Source organism: Mauremys mutica, chromosome 11 (genome assembly GCF_020497125.1).
Source record: "Mauremys mutica isolate MM-2020 ecotype Southern chromosome 11, ASM2049712v1, whole genome shotgun sequence".
Taxonomy (NCBI): Eukaryota; Metazoa; Chordata; order Testudines; family Geoemydidae; genus Mauremys; species Mauremys mutica.
The window spans coordinates 20,706,376-20,724,178 of record NC_059082.1 but is presented as its reverse complement, the minus strand read 5'-3'; the positions used below and the strand labels follow the sequence as shown (position 1 = coordinate 20,724,178).

The window sequence follows — 17,803 nt, the reverse complement described above, 5'->3', positions numbered from 1 at the left end:
TGGAATGGGAACACTGGTAGCAAGCAACAGAAAAGACCCAACCCTGCTTCTATTGAATCAATAGCAAAAATCCCATTGACTACAATAAGGGCAAGTTTGGCCCAAAAATTAGAGCCATTAAGATCGCCTCCTTTTGCACTTGTTAGGGTCTTCAGGTTAGCTATTAGGAACAGCTTTCTAACCAGATAGTTAAGTACTGCAACAAGTTACCAGGGGAGGTTGTGGAATCCCCATCACTGGAGGTTTTAAGATCAGATTAGTGAAACACCTGTCAGGGATGGTCTAGGTCAGGGGTCAGCAACCAGCGGCACATCCCTCGGCCCGCGCCACTGCCCCCATTGGCCTGGGACGGCGAACCACTGCCAGTGGGAGCCGCAATCGGCCAAACCTGCGGATGCGGCAGGTAAACAAACTAGCCCAGCCCGCCAGGGTGCTTACCCTGGTGAGCCACGTGCCAAAGGTTGCCGACCTGGTCTAGGTATACTTGGGCCTGCCTCAGCACAGGGGGATGGACTAGATGGCCTCTCAGGATCTCTTTCAGCCCTACATTTCTATGACATTGAGTGATGACAGGAGAGAAGGAGCTGCAGAAGGTGAAGCGAACTTGTGCAATTAAAGGAGCAGGAGTCTGGCAGTGCCAAAAATCAAGGTTACCTGTGTGTTTGCCTCCTAGATGATACACTGGCAGTATAATACTGATGCCAAGGCTTAAGTGTGTGGTTTATATTGTGTGTGTTAATTCACCTTCTGTAAGTGGAAATTTTTATCCTGGACTCTCATTAACTTGAAGAGCACAGAATAGAGAAAATTAAATCTTTCATGGATAGTTCCACTGTGGCTATTCAATGGAAAGATTTTTGCAGACGAATATTGAAATACACCAAAGAGAACACTGATGTTCACTCAAAACCAGAAATATTTTTTCAAGCAAAGTGGCATGTCAGATAAGACCAGCAGTGTTGAAAACTAATTAAGGGGATCCACCTATAGCTCCAAAATAAAATGCTATAGGCTAAGGTCTGATATTGACATGTTAAGGGGCATAATACTAAATGTGAACCCAAGAGAATATTGCCAAAGGCAAAATCTCATGTCATTACTGAGTACATGTGTGCTATGAACCTTATTATGTGTTGCGGGGATAAGAATAAATATCATCTTGATCATCTATGTCCAAAGCTACACCTAGACAGATAGGTTTAGCTAAGTAAGTGTCTAAACTCAGTTGGTCAGGAATATCTGTGAGGAACATGGAAAAGCCTTTTCTTAGAGTTTAAACAGATATAAACTAACACACAGTTTATTCTTCTGTCTTTAGTCAGCAATTTTCTAGGTATTGTGGTATTTACTGCCCTTGATGCATAGAGAGTTATATAAGGTTCGCACACATATAAAAAACTCGACTCTTTTTAATGTAATGCTAAAAAAAGCCCTCCAAATATTATACAATACTATCAGCTGTTGTCAGTGGATTCTCCTTTGTATGGGATTTGAAAATTGTTATATGAAGCCAAGCTGATTCATGTTGGATTTTGTGGACTCTGGCATGAGTAAAATGATACTATTCCACAGATACACTGAGCAACCAGTGAACAGTTGCCTCATCCATTATCTACAGGTTTCAATATGCAGTAGTTACATAGAAGGTAGTTTTACTACAACATTGTTGAGTTGTTTAGTGCTATCTATGAAACTTGTGTTATTGCTAAAGTTCTAAGAGAATATTTGATCTACCTTAAAGAAAAATCAACACTATAAATATCAATATAGTAAATATCTCACCTTTGAACATTTTTACTGATAGGTAGCAATGTATCTTTTGAGACAATATATAAAGCATTGAAGTGTGTGTTAGGATATAGATATTCAAGCCTGTCTGGCCTGTGTATTCTTATCACTTAGCTAGTTATAGAGGTATAAAAGAAAGAATCAAAATAATTGTCTAGCTGTGTAAGGGCCTTCTCTCACTGTGACAGTCTGAGGCCCTGTTTAGTCATATTGAAATAAAGCAATCTGGGCCTTAAGGAAGGTGATCCGATCTATCACCTCCAGAGAAAGGAAAGAGCCTAAAACATATAAAAGGAAATTTAGTTTGATAGTTTTCTGTCTGGTAAGAACTCACTTATCAATAGACACAACTGGAGAACCCCTTATGTCTGTATAGATGTAGTTGTGAAATCCTCACTTCTGTACTGTTTTGTGTGTTTATTTGCATGGTCTCTGTCTGGTTCTGTAATTGTTTCTGTCTGCTGTATAATTAATTTTGCTGGGTGTGAACTAATTAAGGTGGTCGAATATAATTGGTTAGCTAATCATGTTACAATATGTTAGGATTGGTTAGGTAAATTTTCGTAGAATGCTTGGTTAAGGTATAGCTAAAAATATTACTATATAAATTAGGGGCAAACAGGAAGTAAGTTGGGATTCGAAAATAAGGAAAAAGGAACTTGGATTTAAGTTTGCTGGAAGTTCACCCCAATAAACATCGACTTGTTTGCACCTTCGGACTTCGGGTATTGTTACTCTCTGATCATGCGAGAAGGACCAGGGAAGTGAGAGGGTGAAGGAATAAGCTCTCTAACAGTGTGATGCTGATGAAGTCAAAAAATTGAAAAAATATAGTTCATCCCCATGTTTTATTTTCTTTTAATTTAACCATAAACAAAAAGGAATAATGAAATGTTTTCAGTGCCAATCCTTCCATTGGAGTTGGCAGGGGGGCCGGCCACACAGAATCAGTTGCAGGATCAGGGCTTTTGGAGAGAAAAGTCATTTTGTGTAATGCAGATGTTGCTACATGTAATTAAATGTATCCTGTTATACTCCTTGTAATTTTGTTTGCAGCTACACACAACAAATATAAATCTAGTACAAAGATTTCTTTTCATCCAACTATGTCCGATTTTACTACCAACGTGGGAAACTGTAGGCGGATGTTGGTGACTTCAAGTGTGTACTGTATATCTGTATGACAAATGAAAATCAGAAAATTAAAATTGCAGATGTTGCTGAAGACCTTCCATTAGTCTTGGAAACATGCCATTAAATTTAATTAATGTAGTCCACTGTTTTTGCCCTAAATGTCTGAAACAAACTCTCTCTGTCCAATGATAGGCAATGTTATGTACCAAACTAAGAAGCTAATAACTATAAAATAAAATAGATTTTCCGCTTTATTTTCATGTTTCTTGTAGACACAGCATAATAGTGAGCCTTGTGAAGTCTGCCACTAACAGTGCAGCTAAAACATTCAGAAACACCGATCATAGTCAGTGCATTAGATTTAATCATTCTCTTAGTTATTTCCATTTATTTCAAAAACAAAAAAAAAGATGAATTGGACACTAACACCCTCTGAGACAGGTCATGTGAGCTACAGTCAGAGGTTAACTCAGGTCTTACAAAGACCTGTCAAAAGAAGCAAACAATAAAGGCTTCCCCTACCCATGTACTTAAACTGAGAGTTCAAAAGAGGCTTTTAGTGGCCCAGATCTCTTTAAAAATTAATAAATGATTGCTCTGTTGCAGCCAAAGTTCAGGATCTTAACAGAGTGGATTTCTTCCCACCTCGTCTGCCCATACCATATTCTGTTCTGTTTAGGTTCTCTTACTACATCTATCTCCATTGTTGCTGAGCCTGACCCGCAAAGGTGTGGCTACTTCAAAGCCCTTGGAGCTGCTTCTTACAGGGCCTGATTCTGCTCATTCAAATAAATGGGAGCTTCAACGTTGACTTCAAGGGCTGTTCTTGGAGCATGAAGAGAATGATATAATTCACCACAGCTGGAGCTGGCCTCACTTCATTCAGCTGGGTCCCTGACAGTGCCTGCACTGAGAGCATGCAGCTGGACTTCTTTCCTCATGGAGAGAGTAAACCCTCTCTCTGCCAGCCACTGGATGGGGCCTATACAGCCTGTCACACTTGGTTTATTTACAGGGTGGTTCTTTTTAAATGATTAGGAATTATGTAGTTTTTACCACTGCAGCTTTCTTTGCAAGGGAACGCCAAAGCAGAAAATTTCTTGAAATAATGTTTGCTTTGCACTTCATTTAAAATAAAAAAGTTCAAGGGGAAAAGGTGTTTGTAAAAGCTATTTTGCCAGCTTCTACAGACTTTTTAAAAAAGGCTCAATGTTGTGACTAGTGCTGGGGTATGCTAGGGCCTTGCTATGTTCACTCTTTGAATTGATTTTATTCTCTTTGACTTCTAAGCACCCAGACTTCACTTTAGGTGTTTGGCAATAATTAAAATATACAATACAAAGAATTTACAAACAACAGACCAGTGCCTTACTCCATCTTTACTGAGGCAATCTTTACTCTGCAGCCAGCTATGAGGGTCCTAGAAATTCCTTGCCCTGCACCACCTGGCAAGTAGCAGAATCCTTCTTGTTAGTCACTAGCTGAGCAGGGGAGTAGGACAGAAAATAGGCCAGGTGCAACACCAAATATTTGTGGGTCTCTTTTATTATATTAATTGTTACTACCACATTGCATCTGCCTCCACTGAGTGGATTGGGGGTGTAGAGACAGACGCGAGGCTGAGCAATCGAATACCCAGCAGAGGAGCCCAGAGACAGCAAGCCTGTCGTCCTGTCCCAGGACATCCTGGCCACCGAGGGCTCTGTGTCCTGCCGCATCTCCCCAGTGGCAGCATCGGCTTCAGTCTGGATCTGACACTTACTACTACATTACATCTGCCTGCATCGAGTGGATTGGGGATGTAGAGACAGATTGAAGGCTGAGAGTGGATTTCAAGCTTATCACTTTAAAATCCCAATAGATGGCTCTCCTGCCTGCAGCACACACCCCAAGCTTTCAGTGGCTGTTTTGTCTAAGGAATGCAAGCTTGGACCCCCTGTTCATATTTTAAATGAAGTGCAAAGCAAACATTCTTTCAAGAAATTTTCTGCTTTGGTAAAAACTACATAATTCCTAATTATTTAAAAAGAAAAAAATGTAAATAAACCAAATGTGACAGGCTGTATAAGCCCCAGTCCATGTTAGCAGAAAATTATCCCCATGTCTCTGAGATGACAGGTATGTCACCTAAGGCTGCCACACATCTGGAGACACAAGGTAGGCTAGAAAAATAGAAAACAGGAGAACAATGATTTTAAAGTGAGAGTTTGACAGTCAGAAGCATTTTAAGAAAAACTTTCAACTCAACCATCATGAAGGTGCTAAAAATGTTACATGTCTATTAGGCATATTTTAGAAAACTGTAATTGCTTAAAAAATCTCTCCCATATTTTTTCTTGAGGAGCAGTACACTGGGAGTTATTACAGAAAACTGAGGAAATACCATTTTTAATGTTGTGGAGAACGCTGGTAATGTACAATGTGGACTGGATACTATTTAGCGATAAAACTGTGATCTCTACCTTTATGCTTGCCGTTGGTCGGTGCTGTACTTGTTATAAATACGTGTTTCCCAGCATCCATACAACCCAGCAGTCTTATAATAGCAATTTGTGTGTCTAGTTTATTGCTGTAAATCACAGGCGGAAGTAGTCCTCTTATGACTTACATTATTGGAAATCCGGGACTCAAGGAACAAAAGTGGCTGGCCAACTTGTAATGCTCTGCCTGTCAAGCAGAGGAATTTGAATCCTAGTCTTATATTCCCCAATCCAGCAGGAGCTGGGAGCACTGAATACGCAGCACACTCAAGTCTGAGCATAGAGCAGCTCCACTCTGGCAGATTAAAGCCTGGTGTTAATGTGTTCTAAAGGGAGGTCTGAACAGTCAGCCACTAACGGGATTTGGTGGCTGTGATGTGGATTCATAGGGGCAGGAGGCTAAAGCCAGGGAACCGAAAGGTTCCTCAGGTATCCATCAGGCATATTAAACCCCTTTAAATTTTTTATAAGGAAATGGTAGGATTTGAACACCTGGTAATTAGCAGCTACAGGCTGTAGGGCCATATCCCTGTACCAATGATGAGAGAAGAAATATTACCGTTTGGTCTTCCTATTTTCAGCATGTAGGCTTTTAAAAATCCAGAGAAAGGCATCAAGAAGCGGGTTCTTTAATAATCAGTGCCGATGAAAAGCCCATTTTTCCTTGAAGAGCTCTGCATGTATTCACGTGGTGCTCAATATACATGTCTGTGACTATCAGCCCTGCCCCCTAGTACCGCTCCTCAGTGTGATATTGACTGGGGCTAATGCTGCATGAAACCAAAAGCTGCATGAAAATAATATTTTGTGCATATCGGTATAAACTAATATCAGTACAAATTATTATTTACTGCTGCTTTGGGGGTTTGGGAATTAGTCACTAAATAGCACCTTAAATCTAAAATTGTCAGCCCTAATTACAAGCAGCCATAATAACTACAATCTAGTTCATTTTTTATCTTTGTTTATTACAATAGTGTAAGTCATAATGTATCTGTTCATTTTGCAAGGCTGAGTCAAAGGCAGTTAATACAATAAGAACTGTGCACATCTTCACAGCAATTAATTACATATCTAATAGTTCTGTACAGTAGGGAGATGCCTTTTAACTCCATTGAAATGCATTGGATTAGGAGTGTTTATTGAAGGAAAATAATAGAAAAACTGGTAAATATTTTTGTTAAAATATAGTGGCTGTGATGATTTAACCATTATCAAATCCTAACATTATTGTGATTTGACCATGGCACCATAAGTGACACCCCTATTCTTACAGAAAGCGTAATTGGTCCTTAAATGAAAGCACAAGACATCAAACACCACTTTTACGACTTATCCAAAGGACATCATCTTGATGTCATGTGTTAAACTGAAACCGCTTTTAAAATTATATGCGCATTCTCTGATTGGTCTCCCAGTCTGATATCTGGAATGTTAAGGGCCAGATTGTGAGTGGGGAAACAGATCACAGGGAGTCTTCCTCCCCCTTTGCTCACCTGAGCTGGAAAGCATGCAGACAGCACAAGGCGAGTGCTGTTGGGTGTTCTAGACTTCCCATGGAACCTATGCTGTGGTAATCCTAAATTTAAGTGCTAGGTAAATTTTTAAGGATCAATTACAAAACCCTTGAAGAATGAGGTTCAGTATGAAAATACTGGTATGCCCTCATGGACTGCAGTTTTCCTAGTAAGAACTGCTGTAGGACATGCAGAGAACAGGGAGACTCACCCCATGCCCAGGTTTAATTTTTTGGCATGGGCAGCCTGCATACATGAGTCTGAAAGTTCTGTAAAATGAGAGAAAAGAGGCTCTGTGCAGCGTATATGCTTCTGAGTATAAAGACTGCAGAGATATTTAGTGAACTGAATCCTTCTCCGTGATGCTGTCACACTGCACACTATAAGCTTTCTCTGCCCTCAGGTTTGCATCTTGATTCCTAATCAAGCCAATAGTCACCATCCCAGCACTTTCAGTCAGTGTGAAAATTTTAATGCCTGCAGCATAGAGTTGTTCCCTCAAAGCAGAAAGTAAAGAATGTCCTTACACCTCTAAAGAGGCAAAAGCTTCTGGGTCACAAAATAGCTATGCTGGATGTCTGCTGTACAGAAGCCTGCAATGATGTAGCTTTCAGCCTGTGGCCACCAGAGAACATCAGAGTGAAACAGACAAAGGACTGATGTGCCAGAAATGTCCTATTCCCATGACTGAGAGTTTTTTGGAACAGTCACTGAAGAGAATTTACTGTGGGCCAAATCCTGCAGTCTTTACTTAGTTTACTTGGCTCTCAACATGCAAAACTCCCACTGTGGAGGCAATGTGAGTTTTGGCTGAGTACAGACTTGCAGGATCAGCCCAGCATATTTCTTCAGTGTAAGTAGCACCTACTCACAAGTTCTGTGAGGGAAAAAAAATTAGGGGAAGGACAGTTCAGCAACAACCTGCAGGGTATTTACTGTTGTTCAGTTTCACAAGTTTAGGTGAAACAGTTGGGGTATGGATTTCAGAGGGGTAGCCTTGTTAGCCCGTATCAGCAAAAACAATGGCATAAGCTTTCGTGGGCTAGAACCCACTTCATCAGATGCATAAAGTGAAAAATACAGGCGCCGGACCTAAAGCTTGAGTAATTCGAATGCTTTCCCAGTGACAAGCTGTGCATTATTTTAAAGATGAAATTCTGTTTATGATAAAGTTTGGTGAACAATCATTTTTTTTCTTTTCTTTTTTCCCCAAGGAGCCTCCAAAGTCTTTCATGCCATTTTAAGCTTTAAGTGATTCATAGTCCAGCTGAAAATTAATAAATAATAGCGGGCTCATGGAATTAATTTCTAAGATTAAAACCTTTGTTTCTGAATATATGACTTTTTTTTCTGCTGATGATGGGCTACTTCAAATGATGTCACTTCAAGGACATCTTTTTTTTCCCCCTTTCTCCTCCTCTTTCACTGTAAAACTGACTTTCATTAGTGTGCAAAATTATACTGGACTGAATGGCTTTCCTTCAAAGTGGACATAAGAGTGCCTGTGTGTACTCCACACAAAGATAAAATGCTGTTTGATTGCCTCGTCCCAACTGTTTCCCTTAGAGGTGCTAAAGTGGTGGTGTGATGGGGAGGCAAGAAATTGCCTGACCGAGAAAAACTAAGGCTGAACTTTGCTGAAAGACTGTGCATGCAGCTCCTTTTGGCAGCAGTTGTTTGTCCTCAGGATGTCTGAAATAAGCCCTGCATAAGAAAGGCGGGGGAAGCGGGAGAGAGCAGGCTCCTTCATGACCGCTGCCAGTGTGGCTGAGGTGCTTGGAGCTGGTGTAGCAGCTCCTGGGCGGTGGGGGCTGAGGAGGAGGAGAGGCCACTGAAGGGTCACCCAGCGCTGGGGGCCTCAGCTACAGCAGCCAGTGAGGGCGAGCGGCCCAAGCCTGCCTCTGCGAGCCTAGGGGGGTGGGACCCTGGGCTCCAGCCGCTCTTGACGGATTGACTGGAGCGGGATCGAATTACACCATTTGCTGTGCGCGCGTTTGTTTTGCTCCCGGTTTGTCCCGGCGCTGGCGGGGTTCAGGATTACGCCGGAGCATCCCGACGCTCGCCTCCGGCTTTGGGTTTTGCCGTAGCGCTCGCCTTCCCTTATGAGGTAAGCGCTTCATTTGCAGCCCTGGGCGCTGGCAGGGCTGAGGCTGAGCCGCGGCAGCCGCCGCATCTCTCGCCGTCGCTGGCTGCACAGTGCCCAGGCGAGGGTTGCAGTGCGCATTGCCAGGCTGGCGGGTGAGGGACAAAAATAGGCTGAGCAAAGGTTATTTTTACTTGCTTGTTGCCGACTCTGCGTGCCTGGGGCGGGGGGCGGGGGGCGAGGAGGAGACGGGAGAGAGGGTAAAAACTTCCCAGCGTCTGCAGGGACGGTGCCGAGCCCGTCCCCGTTTGCGCGGAGATTGCCTCGGCGTTAGAGGCTGCGTCCCCGGGCTGCGACGCGCAAGTTGGTCTCGGGAGCCTAGTGGTGTTTATTTTGGGCAAAGGTAGGTGGGTCCGAGGCCGGCGGGGAGGTGCCGCCTAGAGGCCATTGGCACTGAGCGGGGCTGGGCTGGGGAGGGCTTGTTTTGAACGCCTCCCCCCGGCTGTGCCAGCCCGCGCTGCCCGGAGTGGGTTGGGGACGCCTGGCAGGAGGCACCGGCCAGAGAGCGCCCTTAGCAGCCAGCCTGCCGTGGGGACCCTGGGGCGCCCCGGCTCCAGCCGCCCGCTGCACAGCCGCGGGGGGAGCAGCGCGCCGGGACGGGGGCAGCAATAGGCACTACCTGTTACTCCTGCCGCGGTGCTGGCAGCCGCCTGCGGTGCCCCGCTGCATGGCTCCCCCGCCGCTCCCCAGCACTGCCTCGCGTGCGCTGCTCGAGCCAGTCCTGCCAGTGCCAGGCGCCGCCGCTCCCCCAAAGCAGCCGCCCCTGCCCCCAAGGCGCCCGCTCCTGCGCCCCTCCCTGGGCACGTTAAGTGGCTTTGAGGTTGCATGTGAGTTAACCAGCCGCTCGTGAAGTCAGGAGAGCACGGGGTGCTGAACAGTGTGTGTGTGTGTGTGTGGCGGGGGTGGGGGGGCTGAGAGCCACTGAACCAACCTGTAAACCCCGGAGATAATGGCACCCACGTCAAGCCAGGGGGTGCAGGAGCACCCACCACCCCTAGTTCCAGCACCTACGGGAGAGCGCTTGCCACGCCTGGGCTAGCAGGCTGCGAGCTTCCTGATGGCGGGGGCATGCAGCGCCCGTGCCCAGCGAGCCCTGGTGCTGCCTGCCTGGGAAATTCCTCTGCGTGGCAGCTCCAGTCTGCTGCTCCCGTCGGAGCCGGATCAGGCCCCTCTGTCCCCCGTTAGAAATGATTTATTGGATAATCTTGGCCGAACCTTCGTGGTTCCTCCAGTAGTCGGTACTAGTCACGCGTTGGGAGCCAGAGGGAGCTATATTTCAAGCTACCATCAATTATGGATGGAAACAAATAAGAGTCAATTCTGCATTATCCCTTTGCAATGGCAAGAATATCTTAACCCTTTCACCCTGCTCGCCTGATGACAGCAACGTTTTGTTTAAGTGTAAAGTGGCGAAACTTTGTTTCGGCTCTGCAGCAACTGGTACAGCAGCTTAAACAGAGTAATTAGCAATGGGTTGCAGCTGCCTTTATTATTTATAAAACCTGGATAGAAATGAAAGGGTGCACAGTTATTTCTAGGTGGAGATTAAGCCTGTGTTTTAAAAGGGATCTTTTTCAAATGCCCTGTCATTGTGTTTTGTATTTGATGTCTCTTCTACATAAACATATTGTATGGCTGGAAAATGCAATTAAATGCTTTAAGCTTCTGAATTTCATTAATTCAAAACACTATAGTTCCAAGTGTGTAGCATGAATATAGTACTCCAGTAAGGTAGAGGACATAGAGGTTCTCTGGTCTCCAAATTGTTTAATAGTGTTGGTGAAATTCTGCTAGTTTTAGGTCTATGAGAAAACCTCCGAGCAAAATTTGGCCCTCAGTGTATAAAATAGCTACATACACACACACATCTATGCAGACGGATGTACTTACTCAGGCATGTGTCAGCAGTAATGTGACTGTTGGTAATGTATACAGATGTAGTACTTACTATGCAATCAGTACTGTAGTTTATATGTACGCCCCACACAGTCCCAGCGAACAATATAGAGAATTTGCAGCAAAGAACTGTAACTGAAAAATTAATCATCCTTGACTTATGTAAAATCCATGACATTTTGCTTAGTTATTTTCAGGGGGGAAACATGTCTGTACTAGAATAACTTTAGCTCTGCATTAAGTTATTAGTGTTCCAAAGAAGCATAAAAGTCTTTTAGTAATGGCATTAATTCTTCCTTCTTTTAAGTGTTGTCGTCTTGGTGGAATTTCTTCCTAATTCTTCAGAGGCTTTTTAATACTTGTGTATCACTCTCATGAAAATCCTTTTATTGAGGATTTTTCCAAGATTCCTTCTTTATATTCTTGAGATGTCTGGAAGCTCACTATGAGGCTGTACTAGCTCTGTAGTGGCAAAAGGCTTTTATTCGGCTTTATTCACGCTATAAAAATTATCCACCTCAAATGTGTATGTATCTAATTCAGTAAATTAAGCTGTATACAATCATGTTTAATGTAGTGAGTGACAGGCATATTCTGTTATGTTGGCAGATATTGTATAAACATTTACTCTGGCTTGGACAAATAGAAATTGCCAGATGAGCCCTGTGATTTTTTTTCTCTATATAATCATAAACTTTAACACTTTTTATAGGAACTAATATACTTGGCTGTTTTAAAAACGGAAAGAAAGAGTTTGCATTAGGAATTTACTCTCATTTTTAAATTAAGTATATTGAATTTGTTTTCAAAGGATAGCCAAAACTGTAACCCAGAGGCTTTAAATTGGGTTATTTAACAGGCTGCTCACTTTCATCTGCATCTTTAGTTACATTGAACTACCATTCTCCTTCATATCCTGCAGTCTGTCACTACCTCTTCATTTCTGCTAGGGATGCAACAAAGATATCATCATCTAAACATGCTTTGTGTGATGCAGGAGGGTGTGCTAGGAATACAGTGACCAGCTTTGTCACAGCTCCACAAGCCAGCTGTGTGGCTGCATTTGTTTCAATCACTGATGCCCTTTTAGCTGAACCATCTAACATTTCTGCCTCTTTTGTATGGCTGATTTGTTATGAGTGTGGCAGCAAACACCTTAGCCCTTGGAACTGCTAGAACTTTGATCTAGTCTTATGAAGTTCACACATTTAGAGAGAATGCTTAATTGTGTCCAATTCACTGTGTCTAAATAGGTTCTAGATCAGATATGTACCATCAAATGAGATATAGGATGGTAATGAAGTAGTAGTAAAAATCACTTAAAAAATCTTAAACTACAAGGCTCTATGTAGATATGACTAATTGTCACAACTGCTGGTCTGATTACATACATGTTTTAAATTACTGCACTTAACACAGGAATGGGTCTTGCTCACATTGAAGGCAATAGGAGTTTTGCCATGGCCCTCTTTTATATACATATTGAAAATGGCTTGGTTACTACTCTTCTTTCTGAAAAAGAAACAAAACATTTCCAGCAAGAAATCACATGAAGAGCATATGTGGATATGGCCAGTTCTTACCTGCATGTTATAGTGAGTAAAATTATAAAAAGTAGCTTTGCTTCAATTTTTGTCTTTGCCTTGTAAGACCAAGGAAATACTTGCATTGTTTGTTTATTGCTCAGTTGGTCCCTAATATTTTCCAACAAACATTTTTGTTTTTTTGCTTTGATTAATAAATACAGGAGATGGAGGGAGGCTGCCCTATTTCTTGCTTAGCAACTAAATAAGAAAATAAGAAGGTGATCACATACTATAATTCCAGTAAGAAATGTAAACATATATCCTGCTATTGGAGAAATTAAAAATTTGTCCCAGGAACAGTTAAGGAAAAGATGGAAGGCATAATATTTGCATTGGGTAATACAAGCAGTCCTATATGTAATTAAAATGGTGCAAATGTTGATCGAATCAAAACTGCTGTTAGAACGGATTATCTCTTTTTATGCATCAGATAAGCTTGCTGCCGTTACAGTTAAAATCCGTCTAAGCCATTTTATTAAGTTGTTACTTGTTCTGTGAATAGCTGCCAGCTTCAAGTTCAAGTTCTCATGTCACATGAAAGAAATGTTCAGTGAAAGTCATATTGCTAGCCTTATGATGCTGTTTTCAGTAGCTGTGTGTATTGTCTGCCTTAGTCCACTTTCCCTTGTCATGCCTTGACAGTAATTATAGTACAGCTAATAACAAAAGTTGATTCAGTTTATTCAAACAAGAAAACTGTTAAATTGTCTAACTTCCAAAGGCAAATGTTTGTCTAACTAGAGAGATCAAATCTGGAGTGTACATATGTAACATATGAGGTGTGTTTATTTCCCCTAACTTTTCTGTTCCATTAGGCTTTTGTTAACTAACCTAGATTAGCATTTTAACAACCCTGAAGTGAACTTCTGCCATTCTTTCTACTTGGGCACTGTGTGTAGATCATCCATCATTCTGTCCTTGGCCACAACAGGCTACTGGCTTCATAACCATTTGGAGCTACACAGAAACCATCCGACTGTGAACAGCACAGCTGGCTACAGCAATTTTGTCTTCCATACCACTGGCAGCATTGTCTGGCTATGGTAACTAAAGTTAACATCCACAACATGAAGTTTCTTTTGTTTGGCAGGTTTGGCCTTGCCCTGAGGCAGCTCAGTGGCCACACCTGCAGAAAAGTCACAAAATGGTCGCTAGAAATAAAAGGCACCAATGGACAATTTTAAAAAACCAGGCTTCAGGATCACAATCTGTTGCTTAGAGTGTGATTATTAATTCAATTATTACTTGAATGAGAACATTTTATTCAAATCCTACTCGGTTTCAGTTTGGAGATTATGGCATATTTTGAAAAAAAGATAAAGGAACAGAACTTGCTTTGACTCAGCCAGTCAAACTGCCAAAGAGCACAGAAAGAAAGAGAAGACTTATTCCATGTATTCTACATGTTATTGCAAAAGCTCTTTTCCTTCCACAACGGGAAACATGTGATTTAGCAGAATCAGTGCCCAGAATCTAATAGTTTCAACAGATGCTTTTCGCAGATTTAGGTACTTAATATAAAAGAACTACATACATTCCAGTACTTATTGCTTTACTCTTGAACTGTGCTAAGAAAGCCAGGTAACCAGCAAGTGAATACAGTCACGGCTCTATTGTAATCTTTCTTGTTGGGGTGTTAGGATAATTCAAACAAGTTGGCCTAACTGGCTGTCTCTTGGTGGAAATCCCTGGCTTTCAAGAAGTAGAAGGTCAAGAAGTGTTATCAAAAATGGAGGGAGGGAGAAAGTGGAAAAAGGGGAGGAGCACAGGACTTAAGCAAGCGAGTGACATTTGTTTTGTCCAGAATGTTGAAGAACATCGTTAATTAAATCATCAGTCCCTAGACAGCTTTGATTTATACACTTACACAGCCGATTGCCCTTGGTCTGTCTGACCCTGGTAATATTACAGAGGTCATATTTACAAACAGATATTCTTCTTGACTAATGGGTAATTACTGAATAATGTTATTTGCTGCCATTTCTGTACAGGTTTTTCTTAAACAAAAGCCATACAGTTCATCTCTTTTCTTCAGCTGAAATAACTGTGACAACAACCCTCTTGTAGTATCTTGAGTAGTAGTAATGTGCAAGATCATGTCCCAGGCCCTCCCAGTGGTAGGATTCCCCTCAGAGTTTACAGTGCCATAAAACAAATGGTACTTATCTCACTTTTGTAAAAGCATCTCTGCATTAGAGCCTTATTGAGAGTCACCTCCCCCACATGGGCATGCGAAGATCCATAGTGTGCTCTGGTCCCTTTTCCCAAGGATGTTTATTGGCACTGCAGTTAATCAGGCCCTAGGAATATCACCACATGGACAGATGGTGTTGCTGCTACTCCACTATGTACTGTGACATACACTAGTCATAGAGTCAGAAGAAAATTCTTGTACTCATGCTTGAAATCCTCCTTCAATCCTTCAGTCAAACATTACGCAGGCACCAGTGTGCCTGTGTGTGCTTTGGGTTGTTCTGAGAGGCTGCAGAGGAGAAAAAAGTATATATGTATTTAAATTTCAAATGCCAGAATAAGATCCTAAGCATACATATAAGAGGTAAATTTCAGGGTGGTATAAAACCTTAGCTGATGTTTTGAAAACATTAAAGTGTTAGTAAAGTAGCCATTACTCTGCCCATTATTGTAGGCTGTATTTTAAAAAAAAATTTAAGGGACACATCTGCAGTGCACGTCTCCACAGTTGAATAGCACACAATTAAATGGATGGGCATAAGATCTTGCTACCACCCTGGCTAGAGCAGGCTTGGTAATTTACAGAAGTGATGCATTCAGTGTCTAGGATCAGATAATCAGCAACCCAGTACAGAATCACTCTCCAGTCCCGGCAGTTGGCTAAGAGCCAGCTTTTTTGCAACTATAGCTATTCTGTGTACTACCACCTGGAGAAAGGGCGCTGAGGTGAGAGGGGTAGGGATAAGAGTGTGAAAGTTGTCAACAGTGAGAGAACAATGTCCCCAGGCGCCTCATGGAAGGAGTAATAAGAAAAAAATCATCTTACAGAGTTGAATGGTTTAGTTCAGTTTGCAAAGATCTGCTTCTCCATGACAGCTCCTTAAATCCAACACATGTGTATCAAAGATTAAGACACTTGAAAGGCTAGTCATTTGTTTTTGCTGACTAAATCATATACTTTCATGATGTAAATGCTGTGCAGATATTTTTAGGAATAAATTTTTTGATTTAATGATAACCTAGGACAAGGATAATCAAATCACATGCTTCGGGGATTAATCTGATTCCCTGCAGAGGGTAGGATAGAAAGTTTTGCTCTTTATACACAACTATTACAAGTTTTTTCAAGGTGTGCAGTGGATGGTGTTTTCCTTTCCCTGAAGCATCAGGCTTTGCTCCCTGCCAAAGACAGGATACTGGACTTGATAGAGCAGTGGCCTGGAATGGAAAAACTACGACCATATATTTATTTCATATTTTGCAGCATACATATAGTTGTTTCATGCAGTTGTAGAGATAGATATATACACATGCACACGTGTATTTTGTTTGGGTCATATGTACTTGTTCATTCACACAGGCCCAAATTCATCTCTGTGCTGGTGCTATTTGTAACACAACGGCTGAGGCCAGTGCTCTGTGCCCCCCTGTTCACGGTCCGCTGGGAGCAATTATGGGAGGAAGGATGGTATAGTGGTCAGGGTGCTAGCTGGGAACTTAGAATACCTAGATTCAATTCCCTTTTCTGCTACAGGCTTCCAGTGTGACCTTGCGCTAATCAATTATCCTCTCTGCACCTCAGTTTCCCAATGGGTATAAGTTTCTCCTTACCGCATGTAGATGGGCCAGCGCCTCCTACTGGTTATCCTGGGAATTAGCTCATTCCAGCCCAGAGCGCCCTCTGCAGGCCAGTGATCCGCCTTCCAGCTACTGGGCCCCCCCATGTCCCTCCCAGGATCCCAGTGCCCCTTTAACTGGATCTCCCCTTCCCAGGGGAACCCCCACCCCACTATCCCCCCCTTTTGCCTCAATATTGGCTACTGCCCAGTCTCCCTCTAGCCCCTGTTCACTGGGGCAGACTGCAGTATCAGCCACTCATCATAGGCAAAGGGGTTTGGACGTGCTGCCTTTGCCTACCCCTGGGCTGCCCCCTGCAACACCCAGTACCTCTTGGCCTCATGCTAGGCCATAGCCTGGGGCTTTCCAGGCTGGAGCTCCCCAGCTCCTCTGCCTTTCCCCAGCCCTGCTCCACTCTAGGTCTCTTGTCTAGCTCCCTGCAGTCAGGCCCTTCTCCCTCTGGCTCCCAGCCTCTTTATAGGGCCAGCTGGGCTCTGATTGGGGCGTGGCCCAGCTGCAGCTGCTTCCCCCAATCAACCCAGCTCTTTCCTTCCACAGCCCCAGCCCTCTGCAGGGCTGGCTCTAACCCTTCCCAGGCAGGAGCGGGTGACCACCCTGCTACACCGCACAATATGTTGTGAGGATACATACCTTTAAGATTTGGAGATGCTCAGATACTACAATGATGTGGGCGATAGATATAAGAACCTGGCAGCTGGTGCACGCTGGCCCCATGTACAGGCTACAGCTGTCCTAAATTGTGCCCCTGTTGCAAAGAGACATGACAGTGGTGCAAGAACATCTACCATTCCTCCTTCAGTCTCCGAAACCCCACCCACTCCCACTGCAGGTGCCGCCTATTAGGGTGGGGAGTAGAGCCAGCTTTGCAGCTCCCGCAGATGGCCTTTTGCACCAGGAATATCATATCACCCCTCCCCCCCCCCGTGGGTCACAGCACAATAATGAATTCCCCTCTCTCGCAGAGTGTGTGCATGTGCATGTATATGATACATTTGCAAATATACACTCACAAACAACAAAAGTAGCAAACGTAATAATGTGATCCAAGTGTTCAGTGTTAGGCTAAAAAGAAATATCTGCCATTATGTGAAAATCTAGCGTGACTGGAACAGAGTCTGCATTTGATTAGACAATTTAAAAAATGTAAGAGACTTTACACTTGAGGGCAATGCTGCAAAACAGTTGCACAGTACATGTTATAAAATTGGTTTGCCTTCACCAGATTTCGATGCACTGTGTCTCAAATGCTAAATATGAAATGTCACATGGTAAATTAATACTTTTTGATGTCATAGAGTAAATAAAAGCAACAGGGTAAACAATTACACAAAAGTTTAAATAACCCATGAGAGAGAAGAATATAATTCACAGTGCATTCTCTTCTCTAGCACAAGAGAAACATTCCGTACAACATTCTTTCCCTGTTGT

At 42.9% G+C, this 17,803-nt stretch overlaps 1 protein-coding gene and 1 long non-coding RNA gene across 4 annotated transcripts in view; one reads left to right on the top strand and one right to left on the bottom strand.

The window, feature by feature from the left end:
* Positions 1-17,803, top strand: part of SEMA6D (semaphorin 6D) — a 120,115-nt gene that overhangs the window by 69,165 nt on the left and 33,147 nt on the right. The window lies entirely within an intron of this gene.
* Positions 13,205-17,803, bottom strand: part of LOC123344201 — a 221,491-nt gene continuing 216,892 nt past the window's right edge. For 2 of the 3 annotated variants that reach the window (XR_006572483.1, XR_006572485.1), the window contains 2 exons: positions 17,006-17,120; positions 13,205-15,026 (listed from right to left, as the gene is read on the bottom strand). This is a non-coding gene — a long non-coding RNA (uncharacterized LOC123344201). The remainder of the gene's footprint in view (positions 15,027-17,005; positions 17,121-17,803) is intronic. The other variant, XR_006572484.1, reaches the window with a different exon arrangement.